Source organism: Camellia sinensis, chromosome 12, assembly GCF_055761805.1.
Source record: "Camellia sinensis isolate YWXY chromosome 12, ASM5576180v1, whole genome shotgun sequence".
Taxonomy (NCBI): Eukaryota; Viridiplantae; Streptophyta; class Magnoliopsida; order Ericales; family Theaceae; genus Camellia; species Camellia sinensis.
Window position 1 is genome coordinate 129671985 of NC_138972.1, and position 19203 is coordinate 129691187.

Below are 19203 nucleotides of genomic sequence, written 5' to 3' on the forward strand. Positions count from 1 at the left end.
AGTCCCTATGTTTCTCCCTCTTTGGTTAAGAGCATTTGGAACGTGTTCCCATGCTTATACCACTCCTTTTCTGTTTGCGTGCAACGCGTTGAAATCTTGTTTGCGATGTCAAGTGTGTCCAACGGTCGCTTTTAGTCTTTCCTGCGTGAGTCGTAGTTAAGATTGCATAATTTTCTTGTGTCCTTTTTGTGTGAAATGTGGCTTGACTTATGAGTTTCGCGCGTAGCGTGTTTGTATGTTCGTGTTTCTCATGTGTGAGATGACCTTATCGGTTCGCTTAAAATATTGCATTTATTTTGCATATTTGCTTCATTACAGCTCTCTTTGCATGATCATAAGTTATGTTCGGCATCGTGCATGTCATTTGCATCTTGCCCCTGCCTACGGGCGCATCTCTTTGTTATATTGCCTGTTTGTCTAAGTGTTCGACCTTCTAAAAAATGGGTCGTCTCTGCCCTTTAACATTCACTCCCGTCACTTCTTGACTTCCGAGTTCTATCAAAGAGGGGCAACTGTAAATAGCCTATTTTGACTGACCTTAAGACTCAGACGTCATCGATTGAGTGCTCGGTGATAGTACATGTTTGTGTTCGTTTCAAGTTTCTAGAGTTTTCGGCTAAGTGCCTTACCTCCGGGCCTTTGAACTCTTTGTGTTTTGGCTTGGTTTGTACACCATGCCTTGTTTTCCTTGCCTGGAGGGAGAGAGAGAGGTCCATAGACCACTTTTTGTGGTCGTAGACTACTTTTCCCTCTTGAAGGCTAGCATTCGGTTTCCGGAGCCTTTGGCCGAGCGCCTCATCTTGCTTCCCTTTTGGTTTAGTTTTGAACCAAACCTTGTTTTCCCTTCCCTGGAGGGAAAGAGAGGTCTTGTAGACCACTTTTTGTGGTCGCAGACCACTTTTCCCTCCTATAGACTAGTTTTCGATTTCTGGAGCCTTCGGTCGCGCGCTTTGTCTCGGGACTGCTTACCATTCTCCTTTTGGCCTAGTTTTCAAACCATGCCTTGTTCCCTTCGTCTAGAGGGACATAGAGGTCTTGGAGACCACCTTTTGTAGTCGTAGACCACTTTTGGTGCCCGTAGACTAATTTTTGAGGCTTCCAGCTGCGCACCTCGACCCCCGGACTCTTGTCTTGCATCCTTTTTGGTTTGTTTTTGGCACAAACCTTGTTTTCCTTGATTAGAGGGTGGAATAAGGGTGGGAGACCAGTTTCTCTCCCTAAAAACCACTTTTCTTCCCGCCAGCCAGTTTTTTGGTCAGCCAACTGGTCTTGGTGGCCTTTGGACCACCAAAAGTGGTCTCCCACCATGCCACCACCTTGCTTTCTTGATGTAGACCACCTATCCCCCCTGCCGACCACTTTGTCTCCTTGGAGACCACTTTCACTGGTCGGCCGACCAGTGTAAATAGCTACCCGACCACTTTAAGTGGCTGGCAGCTTTCCTGCAGATTTTGCAAAGTCTATGGATGCCAGATGTGCTAGCTGGAGGGCACAGACTACATCCTCCATACACGTGTATGGAGGGATTTAACCAAGCTTCTAGCTTCTCCAAGAAGCTTGAAGCTTAGAGTTCTATAAGAGGGAGGCTCTCATTCCCTTCTCCAGGTTCAGAAAAACTCCATTAGAGCTATACATATATCTCCCTCTCTATATTCCCTCTCTCTCTATATTTGTGTCTTAAAGTGTGTTGTTTCTTCAATTTTGCACCACAACTCCTAGCCACACACCACCATCTCTGAGCTGAGATTCTTGGAGGCGGTATTTGGGTCATAAAAGCTGGTTTTGGGCTGAAGAAGGTGCTGTTGTTGCAGTGCTTCAAAGGTAACCCCCTTTTTTCCCTTTTTAAGCTTTGTTTTGGTTACTCTTTGAGCCATCTTTGCATGCTTTGTTTGGCTTAGTTTTCAATTGTAAAAAGGCTTCATTTTCCAGTGTTTGAAATACTTGTTTAAGGCTTCTTAAGTGTTGGGGGTGGTCTACCATCTTTTGTGCCTTATTTTGCCTTGTTTTGAGCCATCTTTTTAAGCCTTTAAGATCACATTCTCTTGTCCTTTTAACCACTGAAATCCAGTGGATTTTCAGTGGTAGAAATATGGTTTTGAGGCTTGAAATGAAAGGGGGTGGTCCTCCCTCCTCTTGTCTTGTTTGTATGCATAGAGGGCCTATTAAATGAGCATGTTTTTACACTTCTTTGTGGCTTTGTTTAAGTTTGATTTTGTGACTTTTTGGACCATATATGACTCTGTTTTTGGCTGGTTTGGTTGTCTCTTAAGTGGTTCATACACTTGTAGTGTAATTCCACATTGCTAGCCTAACATGCTCTATACTTTGGACCATCATTCTAGCCTATTTTGACTACACTCCAGTATGATTTTATCCATGTTTTTCCATGTTTAAGCTGTGTTTTAGGTGTTTTGGGTCATGCATGCCTTGCTTTGTATAGCCATGGTGCAACCTTGTTCATTAGCTTTGAGTTTCGAAGTCTCTAGCATGCTTGGAATGTGATGTTTGCATGGTATAGCCTCAGTTCTCACATGATTTCAGAGCATATTTCATTGCCACACTCTCACATTTTCCACTCCTTCAAGGTGTTTGAAAGTTGTGTCTTCATGCCTAGTTTGTGAGCCAATGTGTATGCATGTTTGCCTAAGCTCATGAGCTCCATTTCAGCATGTTCTTGACCCTTAATTTGGCATGGTTACGCTCTGTCCAGAGCTGGTTTAATAGTTTAAGCTCAGTATTGCATGCTCCTTGTGTATTGCTCTTAACTAGCCTTATGCTCTAAGCCTTCTAACATGCCTCATTTGTGTTGTTTGGATGATTTGGCATCATTTAACACTTCATTTCAGAGCATGTAGCATTTTCATATTCTCATGCATGTCACTCTTCAATGTGTTTGAAAGTTGTGCCTTTATGCCTTACTTGTGAGCCATGAGTCGAATGTGCATTCCTTGCTCTTTGTGCCTAGGTTTTGTTGAGTTTTGGCCATTGTTTTGGGCATGATTGAGGTCTATCCATATTCCGTTTAAGTCCATTTTTCATGTTGTTGCATGCTTGTTGCGTTGCATGTTGTTGCATGCTTGTTGCATTCCATGATATTTGCTTGCTGGTCGCATTGCATTGTGTGTGCATACATTGCATTGTGTTTGGATAGGGAGTTAATCCAAACACGAGAAATGAGGGACATTTCATACTTGAAGTGATAAAACATGTCTCAATTCTCGATCGCCGACCCTCTTGATCATGCATGATAGATTTTGAGGCTTTATGTGTTTTCTTTGAGCATTCATTCATATTGATTGTGCAATCTTGGCTTCTAGGCCACCGTGCATTGCGATGCTCAGTTGGTGACTCGAGAGTCGGGAACCACAATCCCTTGAGCTTGAGAAATGATAGGGAGAGTGGTTGTGCACACATACCTTGCTCATACACTGCCATGCCCCTTTTTGCTCTATGTTGTAACAAACTGGAAGTGTGCAGGATTTTATGATTGGCCGACCAGTTTTTCTGGTCTGCAACATACTTGGCTGGTCTGCAGGTGGTCTACACCACTATAAAGTGGTCGGCCATGTCCCTGGAGGTGCCCATGATGGAGTAGAAGCAATTTGGAGCTTTGTGCAAAGTTCTGAGATCAATTACAAACAGAGGCAAGTTGAGGCATCACAATGGATTTTCGAACGAGGTGACCGAGAATGCATGCACCCCTCGCTCAGAGGGCCTCTTCTTAATGCTTTATTTAGCTGCTTCGCTTAGTTAGCTAGTTTAATGGTTTTGTACTTAATTAGTTAATGCGTTTAGCCATTCATTTGTTTTGTAATAATTAGTTTAATTAGCTTAGATTAGCTAGTTAGCTTATTATTCGGACCTTCCGTCAAAAGGGCACCATGTTGTAAATATGTATGCATGCGTGTGATGCATGTCTTCCAACCCCCATTTCCTTTTCCCTTTTATTTACCAGCTTTCGATGGTTAGTTTTAGGGCATATTTCAATTAGCATACTTATGTTTGCATGCGTGCATCCATTCATCTATCTTGCATGCACCGGGCTCGGCGCATCATACTAATTGCATTGTATTTCAATTCCAATTTGAATACATGTTATGAAGTTGCATTCACATGACATCCTAGAATAGCCGAGCCTATCTTAGTTGCATTTTGCATGTGTTGCGTTAGGCATTCTTGACATAGCTATGGTCATGCATTGATTACTAACTAGCTTTTGTTTTGGCTTGGAGTACTCGGTGAGTCTTTATGCTTTAGCATCCTTGCATGTGTGTAAGCGACTACCATGATAGCATGCTTGCCAAGAGGCTAACTGCTTAAGTGATTAACTGCTTGAATGCTTCTGGGTGGAGGCTTGATTGCCTAGATTGGAACAACTCAATGATTGTGAGTTTTAAGCCCACTTGAAGTCGCAAAATCATGTTTTTTTTCTAAGCCCACTTGAGGGTGGCAAATCCACAACTTAGCCTACTTACAAGTAGCATTTTCAAACCATTTTCAAACAAACAAACATGAGATGTTTTGTTCCAATTTGAGTGATTTAGTCTATACTTGTATGTTGTGCGCATCACATAGTAAGTTAGCTAATGAATCGGAATAAGAACACATGTGTTTTCAAAAACAACATATCATGTTAGTAAAGGCCGATCCTTTGATCGAGCGAGCGGGGTGCTCATTGCATGACCTTCCCCTCTCGTACCCAAGTTCCCGAGTCGAGGCAACTTTGGTGATGACGGACACGTGGCCTTAGGCATGAGTCAGGGTTTCCTAAATTTCTCCAAAATAAGATATTTAGGTGGCGACTCTGAAATCTGGCAAAGCAGTCCATGTTTGGCGCTTTTTGATTAAAATCAATTTTCCAAAACGATTTACCGGATTTGAACTCTTTGGTGATTTATCAGTCTCACATTGCACTTTATGAGATTAGATTCAGAACCGTGACAGGAGTCTGAACTGTAGTAGTCAAGAACAACGATTTGCGCCCTCGCGCACGGAGCGGAGTTTCGGGCGGTCTACATGTATATACTGGGGTCGTAGGGGATGGCTAGTGTATGGATTAGGTTTAAATTTTGAGGTAGGAGAACTTGATTCTGGGCCGGGAAAGGGTTTGTAGTTACATTTGGTTTCTGGGGTGGTGCGATCACCTTGTTGTCAATGAGATCTTGAATCTCATGACACAGTCTGAAGCATTAGTCGGTGTCATGACCATGCTGTTGGTGAAACACACAGTACTTTGCTGGGTTGTGTTTGGGTGGAACCGGATCAGGTAATGGGCGAGGCTCTAATGGTTTAAGGTGCCCTTTTTAACCAACACCTTCATGGCTTAAGATAGGGTCATGTAGAGTTGCGTAAAGGTCCTCTGGGATCAGTCAGAGTTGGCTAAAGTTTATGGAGATGTATTGGCAAAGGGATTGGCAGTCTTGGTTGTGGTGGTGACAACACTCACATCTGACGGCCGCACAGCTATGCCACCACTGGTGGTAGTATTGGAACTGCGCACAAAAAGTCTTTTTGCCTGCTCTTTCTCTTAAGTAATCAACCCTTGTTTCATGGCATCTTCAATCTAAACCCCCATTTCATGGAGCTCGGTGAATGTGAACAGAGATAGGACGATCATTTTCTGTAACAACTTCCCGTGCAGATTGTGGACTACCGTCCTTATCTGATCTTTCTCGGAAGGCCTTATGGTCATCATTGAAGTTTTAGCCCTCCACTTCATCACAAATTCTGAAAAGTCCTCCTTCGGCTCTTGGCCTGTTGCCTCAAGATCACGAGTTGTGACCTCGATTTGTATGTTGTACGAGTATCAAGCAATAAAAGCCTCGGCCATTTCCTCCCTATTCTACTTAACAGAATCCTCCAACTTCGCATACCGTATGGCTGCTATTCCCGACATGGTCCGGCCAAAGAGAGACAGCTTCTGTAATCTGGTTAGCCCCATCGGCCGCAAGATGTCTGAAAACAATCATAGATGAACCATGGGATTTTCGGAGCCGTTGAATTGATCGATGTGTGGCATTTTGAATCGATCTGGCAATGTCACTACAAAGTCGGTATAACCGTCTTCTATGTCGGGGATGGAATTAACACCTTGTGCTCTCTTGAATAGTTTCTCCAGCTTGTTGACCTTAAGCACAGTTGGGTCAACTTCAAACTCAAACGGAGCCTCGGTTTGATACACAGGTGTTTTGGAGGCTTGTGGTGGGATCAACTCTGCCGGATTGCCCTGATTCTCTGCATAGGCAGTGGCTCCGGGTGCTGGGATACCCGTAGGAGGTGCATGAGATGTAGAAGTCACTGCCGGTTATGGTTGTTATTGTTGCAGCCTGTTTATTACCTCAGCCTAACGGGCTATAACCTTGGCCTGACGAACAGCGTCTTGCTGTAGAGTTTCAACTGTTTGCTGAAGATAATGGATTAATTCCTCCATACTGACTAGGGGATATTGTGTCATCGGAATAGGCGAGTGATCTCGTGCTGAACTAGAAGTAGAAGACTATCCTTGAGCCTAACTGGATGTAGGTGAATTAAGGGGTGATTGCTGTAAAAATTGGACCGGTGAACTCTGTTTGACTCTCCTCCGTCTTGTAATCAGTGGGAGTGAAGTAAACACGAGATGTCCCTTAACAAGATCTTCGGCTTTGCAAAGCCTTCTAACTCGGGTTGAGGGGATATCTGAACTTTCCGTAGCTATGGTGTTATACTACCTAGCAAAAAAGAAATAAAGTAAAAAGAAAGCAGTAATCAAAGACCGCACAGCACCTCAGCTAATGATGTTACCAACACAGATGTAATCAAAGCTGTAGGACTGCACTCAACACTGAATTCTGCCCCTAAAACGGATACCAAACTTGCAACTGATACGCACATTCCTGTACAATTTCACTGTAAAACACATACTAATTAAGTGAGAGCCAAAACACCACTATGAGGGAGTAAGGTTACCCTGTCCTAGTTTCGTCAAGAACTAGGGTTCACTATTCAAACAAAGCAGTTTCACACAATCCTATATTCGGGTAAGCATCCTTTCCTAGTTTGGAACAGTCTCTATGGCTTTTCGATATGCAATTAGGCCAAATGGTCAGAAGGGTACCTCAACAAGACTACCTAATATACCTCTCACACCTAACACTGAGAAGTGAAAGGAGGATCAAACGGTATAGCAGTAGTCCAGATCTAAGGGTTGTGTTCCCATCATGGTAGAGCCCGTGACCAGTCAGCTATTTGGCAAGCTTTTAGGCAAGCCTCCAGCAAATCGTCCAGGAATAGCACATGGCAAACACAGTGACTTAAGCGCACCAATACAAATGCAAATGCAAATAAACATATAAGTGTAGATAAAATTTAACATCTTGAAGTTCGAGTCAAGTTCTCTAAATTCCCCAGCAGAGTCGCCAGAAAATGTAGTTTGACTTTTTCGTGCCCCTTTTCGGAAGTCGAAATAAGCCCTACAATATCGGACTCCCGCGATTCTGAATCTGATTCCATAAGTGCAATGTGAAATAGATAAATACCAAAGAGTCCAATCTGGCAAATCTTTTGGAAAATCGATTTTGAATCAAATTGCAAAAATGGAGTGCTTTGCTAGATATAGAATTGCCATCTAAATATTTTTTGGAAAAATTTAGGAAACCCATGACTTGTGCCAAAGGCCACGTGTCTATCATCACCAAGATTGTCTCAGCTCGGGAATTCAGGTACGAGAGGGGAAGGTTATGAATTAAGTACCCCCACTTGACCTATCAAAGATTGACCTTTACTAATTATGATATGAATCTTATGTACATTATATGCTCTTGTTCTGGTTTATTAGACTAGCATTACTATGTGATGCGCCACACACAAGTATAGACTAACTTGCGACAATTGAAACATTTGGCTCATGTTTGTTTGTAAAATTGTTTCAAATATGTACCACTTGAAAAAGTGATCGCATATAAACATTATTCAAATTATTCTAATTCAAGCAACTAGCCTTCATCCACAGGCATTCAAGCAATTTATCTGTAGACACCCCATTTTGAATAGTCCTAAGACTTGGGCGCTTTCTATTGATTACTCAATGATGTCAATCAGAATTTGTTCCCCAGCAGTCCTTAACAAGAAAAAGGGAATTTGAGCTTTAATCTCAACCTTCACACATTTTTGGCCAAACTATTTTAGACCTTAAAACCCTCTTTTCAAAATATTTTTTCAAATGTTTCTATGATGTTCCGAGGCTCCCATTTCAATTAAAATATTGTACTTTTCAGTAAACCGAGTAAGGACAAAGTAGAAACAAATGAAAGGGAGGTGAATTCTTTATAAAAAAAATATTTAAAAACATCTTCTTTATAGGTTTGCATAGGTTTGGATTTGAAGGAAACAAGAGGGGATGGAAGAAAACTGGTTTAGGGAAAGAATGGGCATCAAATTGTTAAGAAGGAAATGAACAGCCTTCACTAAATTAGGCATATCTCTTTGTACACTTGGATTTTAAATCTGAGGCCACCACCATTGGAAAGGAGACTTCTGGGGGTTCAATTTAGACTCAAAAATAACCTAAAACCACGTCCAGATAAGGGAGATATGCTCATTTGAAGTTGGGCTTAAGAGTAGATTTTGTTGACCTGGCCCGAGGGAAATGAATAGCCTTCACTAAATTAGGTATATCTCTTTGTACACGTGGAATGTAGATGTAAAGCCACCACCATTGGAAATTAGACTTCTGAGGCTTCAAGTTAGACCCAAGAATCACCTAAAACCAAGTCCGGATAAGGGAGATATGCCTATTTGAAGTTGGATTTAATAGCAGATTTTGTTGACTCAGCCCAAAATAGCAGCAGCCCCGTTTTTCTTAGTTTTGGTTCGGTTGGGATACCCCATTTACCTATTTTTTGATCCATTCAAGTGCACCCACTCATCCACCATTATTCTTAATCATCCCCCATTGTCAAAAAGAGGTTTTGTTTGCATCCATAAAGGAGTATCCCATGCAACCACCTTGAAAATTTGCCCTCCTATCACATTCTTGTCTCCCACCTTGTCTCCCACCTTCTTTTTGACTTTTACTCTCCCTCATTGCCTATATAGAATGATCATATTGTAAGAGAGAGAAAGGACCGCGAAATTGAAGAAAAAAGGGTGAACAAAGAGAGAAAAATTGAGTTTTTGAGTAAAAAATACTCATATCTTCCATATACACCCCATACCTTCCATACAAACTGAAATTCCATCTTTCCTATACCCAAAACTCCTCAAAAAATTCTGAAATAGCTAAATTTCAGTAGTGATTAATCAAAGGAAATAGTGAGTGTTGTTGAAAGTGAGAAAAAATAAGAGAGTTAGCCATTTTTCAACCATACATACCCAAAGTTCCATTCTAGTTTCAAATTGAGGATTGAGAACACACCTCCTAAATTTGAGGGTGATCAAGAGGAAGTTTGGAAATCAAGAAGTTCAATATTTCTTTGGAAGGTGAATTTCTAGTCTTTCATTTTCTTATATTTTCTACATCATATTTATTTTCTTACTTCTTATTTCATAGTGTTTTGTTATAATCCAAGTGGTTTGTTTATCCCATATTTATTTTCTTACTTTATATTTCACAGTGTGTTGTTGTAATCTAAGTGGTTTGTTTAACTCATAATTATTTATTTATTTATTTATTTTTATTCACTTACTTTAATTTCATATTAGTTTTGTTGTAATCTTGTATGTTCTACCTCATATTTGCTTTCTTGTTTTAAGTTCATGTTGTAATCTTGCATGTTCTATCTTATATTTGCTTTCTTGTTTTCGTTTTATAGTAATTGTGTTGTAATCTTACATTTCCTAGCTTATATTTTTCTTGTATTAGTCTCATATTAGCATTATTGTAATCTTGCATGTTATATCTTATATTTGTTTTCTTATTTTAGTTTCATAGTAATTATGTTGTAATCTTGCATTTCCTAGCTTATATTTTTCTTGTATTAGTCTCATATTAGTTTTGTTGTAATCTTACATGTTCTATCTCATATTTGCTTTTTTTGTTTTAGGTTCATGTCAGTTTTGTTGTAATCTTGCATGTTGAGAGGGTAATTTTTGGGAAAAATTGGGCCGAGCCGCGAGTTGGGCATTGAGGCCCAAAACGCGAAGGACTAAGTAAGAAGGCCGCAATAGATACTCCGGCCCAGAAGGGCAAAGTTACTCCAGCCTTGTTAAGACAAAGTTACTTCGGCTCAAGGAGGTGAAATTACTCCGGCTCAAGAAGAAATATCTACTTCGGCCCAAGGAAGAATAAAACTACTCCGGTCTTTAGGCAACTTACGGTTAGGCCGGTCTCAGAGTTAGTCCGGTCGTGACTTACAATGGTTAGGACGGTCAGAACTTGTTACTTGGAAGTTTGATCTAAGTACGTCAAGGGTGAACAGAACAGCCGAAGTAAGGAGTTAGGGGGGAAGACCGAGCTAAGGATAGTTCGGCCCTCTGTGGCTCGGTATAGCCAATTTTACTTCGGTCAAATGGAATTTCGGCCATAAAGAAAACCATCCCACTTGGTTTAAGCAGTGGGGAAGGGTGTAAAAGGATAAGCATTATCCTTAGGAGAATGAATCCTTGGAGGACTCTGCATAGAGAAATACAAGTCCTACTAGGATTGTGCCATATGAAACTTATAAAAGCTCACAAGCATCACCTTGGAGGAGGTAATTGAACACAATCTTTCTGAGAACTTAGAGCTTTGTCTATTTGTCAAGTTTTCTGACTTAGGCATCGGAGAGGTTTCCGGCACACACCCGCCGGCCAGCTCACGTTTGTGTTTTCAGGTGACAAAGCGACGTCGTACGGAGGAGCGTGGACTTGGTCAACAGGATTATACGAGGAGAATTATTTCCTCCCCGTACAATTGGCGCCGTCTGTGGGAAGAACAGACAAGAACAAAAACCTCTTGACTAAGCTTCTCCTTTTCTCATTCAATGGCACACATTGAAGACTTGCCGCAGTCCGCCGTCGACGGACTAACTCCAGAGGGGGGCGCAAGGCGCGAAGGATTACCCTCTATCCCTCCTATGGCGGATCTGGAGCCCCAACAACATAACTCCAGGAGGAGTGGCAGGGGAAGGCGGAATAGCAGCCCTCGTCACTCTCAAAGTCCTGACAGGCAAAGGAGGAGGATTGATCCTCAAGCCCTGGAAGATCGCGTGAAGGAACAAGATGAACTAATTCGAAGGATGGCGGCGGACATGGAGGCTTTAAAACGCCAGATGAAGACTAAAGATGTGGCGACAGGAGAGGGGCGCAAGCATAAGACGCCCCCTCGCCACTCAGAGAATCGTAGTAGGAATACTACGCCCTCCCAAGGAGAGAGCAGAAGCCTCAGGACAGGCGACACTCACTCCTTGTCCTCAAGGACTCGTCACTCTAGGTCTGAGAGGACGAGATCCGAAAGATCATACACTGAAGGAAGCACGTATTGGCCTTCACATTCACACCAAACCAGATCCAGACAAACCGAGCTACCCAGGTCATCCGACTTACGAACCGTGCTAGAAGAAAAAGCACGATGCAAGGAGGATGCCAGGGCAAGGGATCCACACCGAGTTTCGGCCTTACAACGGTTGGCTCCTCGGACGCACGGAAGCGTCGAGGTTGGAATGCCAATACCGCGACCGGCCTACGAACCAACGGACAAGGCATTGGCAAGACTACAGACTTCGCCGTTTGTCCCAGCGATCGAAAACGCACCCCTACCATCAGGCTTCCTTCAGCCGAAGTTCAATACATATGAAGGGAAGACGGATCCGTATTCTCACCTGAGCCACTTTCGCCAAGTCATGGCTGTGTACAGGCGAAACGAGGCCCTAATGTGCATACTCTTCCCATCAAGTCTGGGCGACTTAGGCTTGACTTGGTTCGAAAAGCTCCCAGAGGGCAGCATAGCCTCCTGGGCCCAATTGGCAGAAGCGTTCGTAACAAGGTTTCGGAAAAATACTAAAACACCGGTGGAGATAGACCAGTTACTCTCCATCGACATGGGTGAGAAAGAAACCCTCAGATCTTACAACAGTCGCTACTGGGAGACATTCAACCAGATTGGAGACTGCCCCACCAATCTAGCCATTGCGCAATATAAAAGAGGCCTACCAGTAGGGAACCGACTAAGGGATTCAATTACCATGACGCCACCCCTCACCATGGAGGCCCTGATGGAGAGAGTGCATCAGCACATCAGGGTAGAAGAGGATGGCGCACGTGCAAAGGCGAAATCTAGCGCTACCATAGTACCAGAAAAGAAGACCTCAGCAAAGGTCAATACAGTAGATAGACAGAACAAAAACGGGCGTGGCAGACGAGATACCGGAGAAGACCCAGACAAAAGATGGTTGAGAATCCGCACTGCCATAACAACGGTGTTCAAAAAACCAATATATCGGATTCTGAGCGAAATAAAAGACGAGCCATTCATCAAGTGGCCAGCCAAGCTAGGGGAAGCTCAGAAGAATTACGACGACAGATCTCAGTGCACCTTCCACAAAGAAAAAGGACACCGAACTGAGAATTGCACACCACTGAGGCAGCATTTGGAAGAATTGGTGGCAGCAGGCCACTTGGACGAATACATTGAAGGAGGAGCACAACCGGCCCCCCAAGATCATAATGACCAACCCAACAGAATGCCAAACGATGCACCACCACAAGGCATTATCAATGTAATTCGTGGAGTTTTTGAACCTGAGCGCGTATGCGAGCTTAGAGGTTCGATCAAGAAGGCTGAGCACTTTAGGGAAGTATTAAGTGCCCAACCCGCCATCAAGAAGGGGAGGACAGAGGCAACAAACGTCATGTCCTTTTCGGATAAGGACTTGGAACGAATTTACTGCCCCCATAATGATGCCCTGGTTGTCACTCTCCGAGTCAAGGATTTTGACGTCAAGCGGATTCTGATTGACCAGGGTAGTTCATGTGAGATCATGTATTACGACACATTCAAACAACTAAAGCTGCAAGACAAAGACTTGGCACCTGCAGTTTCTCTCCTGATTGGATTCAACTCCATGCCAGAGTGGCCTGTCGGCAAAATAATCCTTCCAGTCAGAGCAGGAAGTGTATCAAAACAGGTGGAGTTCTGGGTATTGAAGGTCCCCTCCACCTACAACATCATCCTGGGCAGAACATGGCTGCATGCCATGCGTTCGGTAGCGTCATCATACCATCAGGTAATGCGGTTCCCCAATGATGCCGGTATAATCGAAGAAGTCTATGGCGATCAGATCATGTCAAAACAGTGCTTCGCCACAGCAAATGGAAGCCGAGCTGCCAAAGGATACGTTCATTCGGTGGAAGAACCAGAGAGTAATGAACTATTCGCGGACGTCGGCAAAGAGGCTGATCAGAAAGCGGTGGAAGACTTGGTGGAGGTAAAAATAGATGAGAAGAACCCGGATAAGTTCTTCTTGCTTGGCTCATCATTGTCCAGCGCTGAGAGATTAGAGGTCTTGGAATTCTTGACCTCTAATATCGAAGTGTTTGCCTGGACACCTTACGACATGCCAGGCATTGATCCAAACTTCATCAGTCACCAACTCAATGTCCACCCATCCGCCAGACCAGTCATTCAACGCACACGCAGATCGGCACTCCACCACGCCGAAATAGTGGCAGAAGAGGTAGGCAACCTGCTGGAGGCAGGAGCGATAAGGGAAGTGCACTACCCAAGATGGATCTCCAACACCGTCGTAGTGCCAAAAAAGAACGGTAAATGGTGTGTCTGCGTCGACTACAAAACGGTCAACAAGGCGTGCCCAAAAGATAGCTTCCCTCTACCAAGGATAGATCAACTGGTGGACCTAACGGCAGGGCATAACCGTCTCAGCTTCCTGGATGCATACAGAGGCTACCACCAGATCGCCATGCATGAACCAGACCAGGAGGTCACATCCTTCACAACACCAAGGGGGTTATATTGCTACAAGGTCATGCCCTTTGGCCTAAAGAACGCAGGGGCGACATTCCAAAGGATGGTCACCAAGATGTTTGAACCATTGTTAGGCAGAACAATGGAGGCTTACATCGACGACATGGTGGTCAAAAGCAAGGATAAGAATGACCATCTGAAAGATTTGGGCGAGATGTTCCAGATCCTGAAGAAACACAAGTTGCGCCTCAACGCGTCCAAATGCGCATTCGGAGTTGGATCTGGCAAATTCTTGGGCTTCCTGGTGACCAACCGAGGTATAGAAGCAGACCCCTCTCAGATCAAAGCAATCCAGGAGTTAGAGAGACCAAACTCAGTCAAAGAAGTGCAGCATCTCACTGGAATGGCGGCTGCACTCAACCGGTTCATAAGCAGGTCATCAGACAGGCTACGACCATTCTTCCAAGCTTTAAAGGCCAAGTTTGAGTGGGATGAAGAATGCGACCGAGCTCTGGAAAGCTTGAAGGAGTACATGTCTTCCCCACCACTACTTGTTACTCCAGTACCTGGTGAAGAACTCTTTTTGTACCTGGCAGTCTCTCAGCACGCAGTCAGCGCGGTGTTGGTTCGTGCAGAAGGAATACAACACTTGCCCATCTTTTATGTCAGCAAGACATTATTGGGAGCCGAAACAAGGTACTTGCCATTAGAGAAACTAGCATTAGCATTAATGATGGCATCCAGAAAATTAGCGCACTACTTTCACGCCCACACCATAGTCGTCCTCACAGCCTTTCCACTAAAAGCTCTGTTTGAAAGGGCGAACTTCAGTGGGCGAATTTTGAAATGGGCAGTAGAGTTGGGACAATTCGACATCAAGTTCCAACCCAAGACCGCAATAAAAGCCCAATCTTTGGCAGACTTCGTCGCAGAATTTACTCCTGGAAGTCATCATATCTGCCCAGTCGACCTAACTGACACAACCGAACCAAGGACGGAAGTTGACGCCGGAATAACACAACCCCTAGTGGAAGGTAGTCCATCAAGCACAAAGGCAAACCATACCAAGGACCACAAGGAAGAGACGAACAAAGGCTCACCAGCAGTTCAAACAGAGGACGAAGGGCAGACAGCCAATATGGACTTCGAAGAAAACACCATCCTTGACCCCACGGCATCGTCTGACCCTTCCACCTGCTGGAAACTATTCGTTGGAGAGATGTGGAAGCTCTTTGTGGATGGAGCATCCAACCGACATGGTGCAGGGCTTGGCATAGTCCTCATCTCTCCAGACGGCCTGGTTATAGAGCAAGCAATCAACCTTGGCTTCCCAGCATCCAACAATGAAGCGGAGTATGAGGCGCTTCTCGCAGGACTCAAATCGGCACACTTCATGAAAGCAACCGAACTAATGGTATACAGTGACTCTCTGCTGGTGGTAAACCAAATTTCTGGCGAATACGAAGCAAAGGATGACAGAATGGCCAAGTACCAAGAGCTAGTCAGAACGGAGATCAAGAAGTTTGATGTGGTAAGGATAGAACAAATTGGCAGGGAGGAAAACAGCTGAGCGAACGAGCTAGCAGGCCTTGCCTCAATGGCAGATACATCAATCCCTCATCCATTACTCGTCGACTTCTTACCAAAACCAAGCATAGAAGACCCCGAAGCAGAAGAAGTGTATTGCGCAGAATTAGGGCCCTCTTGGATGGATCCCATCATCCTGTTCCTAAAAGACGGCATCCTACCAGAAGAGAAAAAAGAAGCCAACAGAATAAGGGCGAAGTCGCAGCGGTTTTGGCTATCTCCATCTTTGGCATTATATAAGAAGTCGTTCTCTGGGCCTTACCTCAAGTGCGTTCATCCCAGCAAAGTAGAAGCATTCCTGTTCGAAATACATGAAGGGGTATGTGGAAGTCATCAAGGGGGAAGGTCGCTCGCTTACAGGGCTATTTCACAAGGATATTGGTGGCCATATATGCAAGCAGACTCAGAGAAATACGTGAAGAAGTGTGAAAAATGCCAGAAATTCGCGTACCAAATACATCAACCAGCAAGAGAACTCCTACCTTTAACTAGCCCATGGCCTTTCGCAATGTGGGGCTTAGACATAGTAGGACCACTTCCAACAGCACCCGGAGGCAGAAAATTCTTTCTCGCAGCAACAGACTACTTCACAAAATGGGTGGAAGCAGAAGCATTGGCATCAATCAAAGAAAAAGATGTGAAGAAATTTGTTTGGCAAAATATTATCACTCGGTTTGGCATACCAAAAGCACTGATCTCAGACAATGGAACTCAGTTCGACGGCAGAATCTTCAGAAGCTTTTGTGAAGAATACAAGATAGAGTTCTACAATTCCACACCGGCGTATCCTCAAGCAAATGGGCAGGCTGAAGCATCAAATAAAGTCGTCTTGGATGGACTAAAGAAAAGGCTAGAGAAAGCAAAAGGCAAGTGGGCGGATGAACTTCCTCATGTTTTATGGGCTTACCGCACCACACCTCGGTGATCAACTGGAGAAACACCATTTTCCTTAGCCTATGGCATGGAAGCAGTGATCCCACTAGAAGTTGGCCTCCCCACAAATCGAAGCGAAAATTTTGATCCAGACTTAAATGGAGAAGCCATAGCCTTAGAACTCAACCTTGCAGAAGAAAGAAGAGAAAGAGCGTTGGTCCACATCGCCTCATACCAACGAGAGTTAATCAAAAAATACAGCAAAAAGGTTCATCCAAGACAATTCAAAATTGGCGATTGGGTATTGCGCAAAGTAATGGGAAACACCTTGGTCCCAGGAGACGGCAAGTTAGGCCCAAATTGGGAAGGTCCTTATAAGGTGGTTGGGTTAGCCGGCAAAGGGGCATACCACCTAGAAGACAAGGATGGCAAGGCAATCCCTAGGCCATGGAATACGGCCAATCTCAAGATATTTTACTTTTAGCTTTTCTCTTTCAAACATTATGTAATTTTCTCTTCCTTCAATAAAATGAGATTCTTTTTAGCACAGATTACTCTTTGTAAAAGTTAGCTTTCAAGACTTAAGTATATTGTAAGCATTCCATTCTAAGTTAGCCGAAAAAACAAACTTAGAGGTTGGCTGGATTAAACCAACACCCTTCCTAAGCCCAGGATAAGGATCCAGGCTGCAGGACATTTGGTCGGAATAACCAAATACTAGAAGTTAGCTGGAAAAACTAACTTCAATAGTTGGCTGGAATAAACCAACTCTTGTTACTCTTCAGCCGAAGTAAGTGCAAGGCTGAAGAGTGGTTGGCTGGAATAAACCAACTCTTGTTACTCTTCAGCCGAAGTAAGTGCAAGGCTGAAGAGTGGTTGGCTGGAATAAACAAACTCTTGTTACTCTTCAGCCGAAGTAAGTGTATGGCTGAAGAGTGGTTGGCTGGAATAAACCAACTCTTGTTACTCTTCAGCCGAAGTAAGTGTATGGCTGAAGAGTGGTTGGCTGGAATAAACCAACACTTTGTACTCCTTAGCCGAAGTAAGTGCATGACTAAGGAGTGGTTGGCTGGAATAAACCAACTCTTGTTACTCTTCAGCCGAAGTAAGTGTAAGGCTGAAGAGTGGTTGGCTGGATTAAACCAACACTTAATACTCCTCAGCCGAAGTAATTATGTCGGCTAAGGAGTGGTTGGCTGGTAAGTATAGTTTAACCAACCAAAAACCGAAATAACACTTGGAGTAATAGAAGACATTACAAATGCAAGCATACACACAATAACCGGAATAAGAGAAGTAAAATTTTCATTCGAAAGAGAAGTCATTACAAGGGGGCTTAGTTCGGTTACAAAGAAAAGAGTACAAAATTAAGAGAAAAGTTCATCTATTTCGGCGTCGAAGGCAGCATCGGCGTCAACCCGAAGACCGGTTTCGGGCGCAACAACATTTTCAGAAGGAAGAATGGGTTCGGCTGGAGCCACGGTTTCACTTGGTTGATCAAGAGTTAGATCTTCCACCATGGGCTCCAACCGAACTACCTGATCTGCATTCACAACCGAAGTATCCTCAGGGGCAGAGTCTTCATCAGAGTCTTCATCATCTGAGCCCTCAAGGAACTGCTGTTGCATGGCCATGACATATTCCATCAGGGAGTTCGGTATAAAGTAGGCTGGAGGGTTGAAAACCTCGGTCTGAGGATCATGACCGAGCTTCTCAACGGCTCCCCTCCAGCCGCACTTAAAGAAAAGCTCCTTGGCAGCATTGCATTGTTGGGCGTAAGCATCCTCTGCCCTCTTGAAACCTTGTTTCTCAGCCTCCTTCGCCTTCTCCTTCATTTCGGCGTCTTTCTTTCTTTCGAGCTTTACCAGCTCACGCAAGTACTTGTCCTTCAGCACAATGGCAGTCTTTTGTTTTTCGGCCTCGGCCGAACTAACCATTCCGGTCAAACGACCGACCTCACCTCGGAGTTCGGTCATTTCCTTTCTGGCCTCCTCTAGTTCGGCCGATTTCGCCTCTGCCTCTGCCGCTGCTTGCCTAGTCACTTTCCTCAGCTCCAGCACCTTCCTATGGGTGATTTGGTTTTTCTGAATAGCCTGACAAAGCAAACAACTTCTCTTTAACCGAAGAAAGAGTTAAAAAGAAAAAGAAACATAAACATAAAAGCAACCAAAGTCACTAACCAGAATCATGGATTTAGTAGCAGACCGGATGGACTTCAGCTCGGTGGTTAACTGTTTTTGGTGACGTTCCATGTCTTTGAGCAGACACACGCTCTTGGCCAGGTTGATGGCCAACAGGTGGTCTTTCTCAGCAACGACCGAGTCTGTGTCTAGAATGTCTCGGTCGTTGAAGGTTAGTTTCGGTGCCCAGCAGCCGATGGTTCGGTCGGAAGACTCCGGTTGGGAGCTCGATGGTAAGCTCGGCTGAATAGGAGTTTCTTCATCAATCAAAACTCGTTCGGGTTCGGAAGTTCGGGCACGTTTGGTTCGGCGGGAAGAGGATGGCTGTTGGGAAGGAAGGGCGACAACAGCAGGCTGCGGTTGGCTGGGAGGTGCCACATCGGGCCTAGTTGTTTCGGTGAGAAGGGCCCTGACTCTGCTCCTTTTCGCCATCTCTTCTTCTGCGGTTAGAGGGACAAGTCTTATCTCGGGCAAAGTTGGGTCCGGCTCCGGTGCCTCTTCAAGAAGGAAGTCAGTCACCCTTGCTTTTCGGCGACCGCTGTAGCGATAGGTCGGCTCAAAATTTAGAAGCTTGGCCCAATCTCTTTCTTTAATCCGAAATGCGGCTCGCAAGACTCCGAGGTTGGGATAGCTATACAAGGAATGGAGATGGGCGAAATATGCAAAAAAGAGAGAAGTGTTAGTTCG